Raw genomic sequence first — 8,466 nt, 5'->3', positions numbered from 1 at the left:
AAGGCTGAGGGGGTGGCTGGAGAGGGAAGAGAATTGGAAGGGTGTTTAAGCAATACAGCCCTCATATTCTAGGACACTGGTTGGCAAGACATTTTCTAAAAGGACCGAGATAGTAAATATTTTAGGCTTCGGGGGCAACTGCTCGACTCTGTCGCGTTGTAGCGCAAAGCAGCCGTGGAAAATGTGGATACATTTGGCCGTGTTCCAATAAAACTACAGACACTGAAATCGTTTTCAGGGTCACAACATCTTTTTTTCAACCGCTTGAAAACGGAAAAACCATTCTCAGCTCGAGGGCCATACAAAAACATGTGGTGGGTTAGATTTAGTCGGAGGACTGTAGTTTGCCCACCTTGTTCTAGAATAATTGTACCTTATGGCTCTGCTTCAAAGAGAACCTCGTGTGCAAAACAAGAGGCGGCTTGGGAGATGATTTGTATCCCTTTAATACAGTGTACTGATTTCTGATAAGTAGGCATGATTTCCAAAACCTATTAAAAGAAATGTTTGAAGGACTGAAAGAAAAGAAATCTTCCCAGACGACGTGGCTTTAAAATCTTGATACTGTTGGCCTCAGTGAGGGTCAGAGAAGGAAATATGGAACAAATATTTTGGGAATTTCTGAGAATATTCACACGCTATCATGCATTTAATCCGAAGGTATCATGTACAGCATATTTCATTGGTTTTGCATTTTTGTTGTTGTTAAATTGAATCTGTCAATTCTATTTAATTTTTTTTGGCCTTTTTTCCATCAACTACTTTTTTTGCATTAAAAAAAAGTGATGTTTTCTCTCTTGTATTGCTTATCTGTTGGGTTTGCCTTTCTCCCCAACCTCTTAGCTCTGGTCCTAATCTTTTCTGGCACTTTTCTGGGGTTGTTCTTTTTGTCCCTTCTGTGCTCAGCTACTAGAGTAAGGCACAAACAGGTGCACACACACAAGGAAGGGATGAATTTTATTTCATTTTTTCGAAAATGCAAATTCTAAATGGACTTCATGATTGAGCTTAGTCACAACTTGGTTTGAAAAACACTACACTATGATTTTTAAAATTTCTCTTTCCTTTTTCTTTTATTTTCTTTTTCTTTTCTTTCTTTCTTTCTTTCTTTTTTTTTTTTTTTTTTGTTGTTTTTGGAAGAGGCTCTCATTCTGTCACCCAGGCTGGAGTGCAGTGGCACGATCACAGCTCACTGCAGCCTCAACCTCCTGGGCTCAGGTGAACCTCACACCTCAGCCTCCCGAGTAGCTGGGACCACAGGCACAGGCCGCCATTCCCAGATTTTGTTTTGTTTTGTTTTTAGTAGAGACAGGGTTTCACCGTGTTGCCGAGGCTGGTCTCGAACTCCTGAGCTCAAGGATCTGCCCACCTTGGCCTCTCAAAGGCTGGGATTACAGGCATGACCCACCATGCTGGGCCTAGTGTTTAAACCTTTAGCTGTTCCCGACTACCCTTTATAAAATAGCAACATGCCCCCATCCACCCCCACAGGTAATCACCTTCTATTCCCTTTACTCTATTTTCTGTTTTTTCACAGTGCTTATCGCTTATCGCCATCTGACAGATGTTTGTCCACAGGCTTTTTCTTGCACACTAGAATGTAAATTAGAGGGTAGGATTCTTGTTTTGTTGTGCCCTCAGCACCTGGACCTGTGCTTACCAGATGAGGAAGCTGAGCCAGAGTGGTGAGGTTTCTTGCCAAGGTGCCATAGCTAGTGAGTGCTGGAGTTGGAATTTGAATTTAATCAGTCTTATATTAAGACAGCAAAAGTGATCCTATGGATAGAATAAACTATTTACTAAAAGGAATCAGAGACATAATACCCAGACATACCTGCAGAGTGATTCCATGTTCATTAGCAACTATGGTTCACTAGGTTGGGGGCAAAAAAGTTTCAGCCATTCAAAAAATTTTTTTGAAGTACCTACTGTGAGCCAAGCAGTGTTCTGGAAACTGCAGCTAGCTGGATGAACAAGACATATAGAGATCCTACTCTTTTATACTCTCCTTTATTGTTTGTTTTCTTATTACAAAAACAAAGCTTGTTACAGAAAGATCTGAAAATTATACAAGCAAAAGAGGAGCATAAAGATTACCAATTTTGTTTCTGGCCAAATTGTTTTCATCCAGTCATTATTAGGAGCAGAAGAAAATACACTAAGATATTAATAGCCATTGTCTCTTGATACTAGTATATTGTTATTTTATTCTTCATATATTGCCCTATTTTAAAATTTTTTCCACTGGACGCATAATACTCATATAAATAGAAAAAACGCATGCATTTTAGAAAAAAAATGTCGGAGTAATACAAATGAAGAGTTGTCTTAATGTGATAAAATTCTAAGTAATTTAAAATATTGTTTAATGCAATTGTGTGTGAGACGGAGTTGAAGGAAAATTATTATAATAGAAGACACGCTGTTCTTCGAACTTGTACTTGTTTGCATTGACTATTGAGGTATTTTATTAGGTAAAGTGAAGTGACTGTTTTATACTTACAAATGTGTTAATATGTAACCTTTGTGGGGTGTCCCTCTGGATTTCTAAAAGACCAACCTACCCTGTTGCTAGCTGTTGAGGCTAAGCCACTTGAGCTCTGCACTGGGGACAGTGAATAAAGGAAATGACCTAGACCAGAATCACTGAGGCTTAGGCTTAGAATCACTGGGGCGTGGTAAATAAATATTTGTCAAACGAAAAATAATGAACAAGAAACTCCTCTTAGGCTTGTCCCAATCTATAAGCATCAATGAGAAAGCTTCGCATGTAAATCTTTTTTAAATTTTATTTTTAATGGACATCATAATCATATAAATGTATGGGGTAAAATGTGATGTTTTGATATTTGTTTACATTGTGAGATGATTAAATCAAGCTAATTAACAAATTCATCACCTCTCATAGTTAACGTTTTTTTGTGGTGAAAGCATTTAAAATATATCTTTCAGCAATTTTGAAATATATAACACATTACTATTTATTATAGTCACCATTCTGTAGAATAGATCACTAAAGCTTATTTCTCCTAACTATAGAATCTTCTTGTAGACATATAGCCCTGAGTGTTTCACTCCAAGCACAATGTTCTTTTATTCAAAGTTTTCATATACAATGCATTCTTATTTATCGCTGAAGACCTCTTCTGAAATTCATTGTAGTGTACGTTTGTTGTAATTTCTGGCCACCATCCATTTTTCCTTCTCCAGGAAACAGCATGCTGGATTTCTTTTGAGTGAACTACTCTTCCTTAATCCGTTACAGTTTGGGAGGACTGTCCATCAGGATGTCCCACTCTCCACCAGCTAAAAGGTAGGGCGCCCGACCCCAGTGGGCAACACCCTTCTTGGAATGTGAATGCTATAGATTCATGCTGGTGAAACACCTGGAGATGCAAGTCCATTGATTCCTGCTTCCTGGATCTCTGGAATGGCTCTGGTTCCTACCCTTTCCAAGTTGGCTCCTTTGATTCTGTGAGCTCCTACGTAGCTTTTCAATTAGCAATAATCGCGCCTCAGATAAACCTCATTGGCTGTGATACTGCCACTGCGCAAAGCTCCTATGTAGCTTTTATGGATTTCCTTTTTGCTTAAGTTAGCCTGTGTCCATTTGTTGCCTACCATCAAAGAAATCTGATATTTGTGCAAACCTACCCCCTTCTCTTTCTCTAAGTTCTGAATTTAACCACAGATTATCTTGAATGAGGAAGATGACCTTTGTAGCTGGAGAGGACACAGACATGATACTAAAAAATTTGCAAAATTGTGCTTGCAATTGTATAAGAAAGGTACAACACTCTGTAAGGCAAAAGCTATGCTAAGTATTTCACATAGAGCTGATTCAATACCGAGAATTGGGTACATATCAGCTACCTCACCTGCTGGCTGGCACTCCCCACAGTCACTGCTCTGACAACTGAAAAGTGTACTACTTGGCTGAGACTCAGATCACCAAGGAAGGTGTGGCTGGTTGGTGCTGACAGCTATGTGGTATGGTGATGCTGGAAAGGCTGAAAGAAAGTGGAGGCTGGAGCCATGTGTGTTGGGCATCTGTTGATAGGAGTTGGCAGCAAGAAGACCCTTCTCACCCCTTCCAATCTCCCATCAGAACCTTCCATTGACAGAACCTAACAGGAAGGCAACCAGCAAGGGAGTTTGGGAAAAGCAGTTTGCAGTGCCAGCCCTAGCATCACAAACAAAGTGAAAGGGGGTTAGCTTAGCATTAAGAGGAGGCAGGAAAATAACCACAACAAAACCATGCTTCACTTTTAAGAGGATCAGAAATGGTTTTTGAAAATAGAATTCCCTAGTAAATTGGAAATTTGCAATATAACTGTGGCTGAATGTAAATTACTTCATTATTGTACTATGCTGAAAGACCTAAGGGCACAAATTGCAAATCTGTAACATGTTCTCTGGCCCTCAGTGATGGCATATGGATATATCAGTCGGAAAATATGCCTTTGAATACATATTTATGAGGTGCAGGAGGTACAGCAAGATTGTTTAGTTTGATTATTACAAAGAGGAAACTGACACTGATGTAAAGCTATCATAGCCGTCAAAAGGTCTGTAATTATAAGGTCACTTACAAATTCCTATTGAGAATTGCTTTTCAATATAGGTTAGAGGAAAAACCAGAGACACTCATTATATTGTTGAAAAAATGCTTCACAATCTCTAAAGGGAAATTATACATGCTTCAAATGTACAGATCTATTAAGCCAACAGATTTTATTCAGAAAGTTTGCAAACTTACTGCTCATCTGAGATTAACCGATAGAAGGGGAAATTATTATACTAGTAGAAAACAAAATGTTAGATGAAAATGCATCTGTGAATGTTCACAGCACTTTATTTGTAAAAGCTAAAAGCTGAAATCAGACCAGATGTCCTTCAACTAGTGAATGGTTAAACAAACAAACATATGTATGGTACATACATATCATCAATGTACCAAGAAAAAGGAAGAAACTATTGATACACACAATGACTTGGATGAAGCTCCAGGGAATTAGACTGAGTGAAAAAAGTCAATCTCAAAAGGTTACATACTATATAATTCCATCCATATTACATTTTTGAAATAAAAATCAGGACAGATTAGTTGTGCCAGGGAATAGGGATGGGGGGTGGTGTATAGGAAGGTAAGTATGGTTATAAAAGGGCAAAATAAAAAATCCTTGTGCTTGTGTAGTATCGGAACTGTTCAGTATCTTGACTTTGGTGGTAGATACAAGAACCTACAATTTTGGGTGATAAAATTATATAGTTCTTTACACACACACACATGGACAAGTAAAACTGGGAGAATCTAAATCAGATGAGTGGATTATATCAATGTCAATATTCTGATTGAGATATTATACTATTCTTTTGCAAGATGTTACCTTTGTGGGAAACTGGGCGAAGTGTACAGGGGATCTCTCTATATTATTTCTTACAACTGTGTGTGAATCTACAATTATCTTAAAAATTGTAATTAAAAATTATAAATGGTGTGCAGACCGCATGTTCTCACTCATAGGTGGGAATTGAACAATGAGAACACTTGGACACAGGAAGGGGAACAACACACACCGGAGCCTGTCGTGGGGTGGGGGGAGGGGGGAGGGATAGCATTAGGAGATATACCTAATGTAAATGACGAGTTAATGGTGCAGCACACCAACATGGCACATGTATACATATGTAACAAACCTGCACGTTGTGCACATCATGTACCCTAGAACTTTAAGTATAATAAAAAATAAAATAAATAAAAAATAAATGGTGTGCAGAAAAAAATCGAAAAACCTTACTGATGCTTTCAGTACTGTTTCATTTATCAACTGAAATAAAGGCAACAGTTTCTGTATCTGTGGAGTGGTTCTTTAAAAAGCTTTAAAATTGTAGACAATTTTAAGCACAAAAAAGAAAACAGAATAATGTGAACTATCTATGTACGTACCATCCAACTGCAATAGTTATCAATTCATAGTCAAATGCGTTTCATCTCTCTCCCCAATCCACCCTCCCATCTCTTATTATTTTGATGCAAATATTACATATCACACTATTTCATCTGCAAGCATTTCTCTATGCATCTCTAAAAGATAAGGACTTTTCAAAAAATTCAAAATAACTATAATACATTCTCATATGTAAAAAAGTAGCAATAATTCCTTGATATCCATATCCAGATGGTATTTACATTTCCTCCTTGTGTGTGTTTTAGCTTTATGGAGGTATAATTTATGTACAATACACTGCACCCATTTAAAGTATGCAATTCAACGAGTTTTGACAGATGTAAACACCCATGAAACCACAACTACAATTAAAAAAAAAAAAAGAACATTTCGATCACACCCAGAAGTTTCCTTGTGCCCCTTCCTCCATCAATGACCACTGAGCAACCACGGATCTGGCTGCTGCCACCACAGATGAATTTGCGGAGAACGTGATTTTGGAAAAAACCTACATAAATGGTACATAATTTTATAAAAATTAGAAGGGGGTTTAGAGAATGAAGAAAGATATATATATATTTTTGTCTGATATATTTCAGTAGTGAGCCCCAAGGCAGAAAGCAAGTTAAATTTTGAATACTCCAATAGTGGCAGCCCTTACTCAACACTTATTGGGGGCTTACTATGTGCCAGGTATTTTACCTATATTATCTAATCTGTCTCATGATAACCTTACAAATATTATTAATCATGTTATTATCATCAACCCCATTGTACAGTTGAGTATACTGAGGCCAAGAGAGGTTAAGTAACTTGCCCATGATCTCACAGCTTGCAACTGAAAATGTTTAGATAAAAAAACAGATCATCTGACTCCAGAGACAATTCCCTTAAACACTTAGCTATAGTCAGTTTATCAGCAAAAAGAACTGATACGAAAATAACACCTCGAGGTATTGCTAAAAAGTCTTACCTCTCTTTGACAAAGGAGCAAAGGCAATTAATGCACAAAGGATAATCCTTTTAAAAAATGGTGCTGGAATAACTGGACATCCACATGCAAAAAAACCAAAAAAACAAAACAAAACAAAACAAAAACGAAGCTAGACATAGGCCTTACACGTTTCACAAAAATTAACTCAAAATGAATCAGAGACCTAAATGTAAAATGCAAAACTACAAAACTCCTAAAAGATGATATAAGAGAAAATCTAGATGACTTTGGGATTGGTGATCACTGCTTAGACACAGCACGCAAAGTATGATCTACCAAAAAGAAAAATTGATAAATTGGGCTCCATGAAAACTTAAAACTTCTGCTCTGCAAAAGACATTGTTAAGAGAACAAAAAGATAAGCCACAGAGAAAATATTTGCAAAACATTTATCTGATAAGGACTGGTATCCAAAACATACAAGCACTTCTTAAGCACAACCTTAAGAAAACAAACAGCTCAATTTAAAAACGCAAAAGATCTGAACAGACACCTCACCAAAGAAGATCTACAGATGGCAGATAAGCATATGAAAAGATGCTCCACGTCATATGCCATTACAGAATTGCAAATTAAAACAAGAAAATACCATTACACACATATTAAAATGGCTAAAATCTACCGAACAGTAAAAAGATCATTGCTTGCCAGAGATTCAGGAGCGGGGAGGCAGGGATGAATAGATGGGATTTTTAGGACAGTAAAACTATTCTGTATGGTACTGTAATGGTGGATACATGTCATTATATCTTTCTCAAAAGCCATATAATGTACAATACAAAGACTGAACCCTAATGTAAACTATGGACTTTGGTTAATAATAATGCATCTATATTGGCTGATCAATTATAACAAATGTGCCATATTAATGCAAAATTAATGTGTGAAATTAAAGTAATAGAGATTAAATGTGTGAATTAACATGGGAAACTGTATTGATGGGAACTGTACTTTCAGCTCAATTATTCTGTAAACCTAAAACTGTTCACAAAAATAGTCTATTAATTTAAAAAGCCTTATCCTCTCTAAGACTCATTTTCCTCATCTCTGAAGTGAGGAGTTGGACTAGATCTCAGAAGAAATGCTGTATTTATAAGTAGAGATAAATTGTTTTTTTTATCCCCTTACATTTCCAAAAGGATTCACTTTATTATTTTTCCTTCTCTCTGCCATGTGGCTTTCAATGATTGCATTGATAGATCAGCCAAGCTGGCATCACTTGGCTGTGGGTGTTCCGGCAAAGAATAGGCTCACACAGAGGAGTCAAAAGTTTTCTTTATCAAGTCTTTTTGGTGATCTTTTAAATAAAACTTTGGGGGAAAACGTGTTTCTCAGGTCTAGCAAATGTTTTCTGTTTCTTAGTTTGAAGGTCATTTTGTGTATTCATCTATAATTTAGCTTCAGCGACCTTGAAAATATGATCATTTCAAATTATAGTAAATATTCAAATTTTGGGGGGAAATCCTCCCTCCCTTCCTTCCCTTCCCTCCCTCCTTCCTTCTCCTCCCTCCCTCCCTCCTT

The 8,466-nt window shown here is 37.1% G+C and overlaps 1 pseudogene; it reads right to left on the bottom strand.

The window, feature by feature from the left end:
• Positions 1-3,437: 3,437 nt before the first annotated feature.
• LOC111531737 lies at positions 3,438-3,559 on the bottom strand (annotated as a pseudogene).
• Positions 3,560-8,466: the final 4,907 nt, after the last annotated feature.

This window comes from Piliocolobus tephrosceles, chromosome Y, assembly GCF_002776525.5.
Source record: "Piliocolobus tephrosceles isolate RC106 chromosome Y, ASM277652v3, whole genome shotgun sequence".
NCBI classification, from domain to species: Eukaryota; Metazoa; Chordata; class Mammalia; order Primates; family Cercopithecidae; genus Piliocolobus; species Piliocolobus tephrosceles.
The sequence above is the reverse complement of the archived record's forward strand: the minus strand, read 5'-3'. Positions and strand labels throughout refer to the sequence as shown.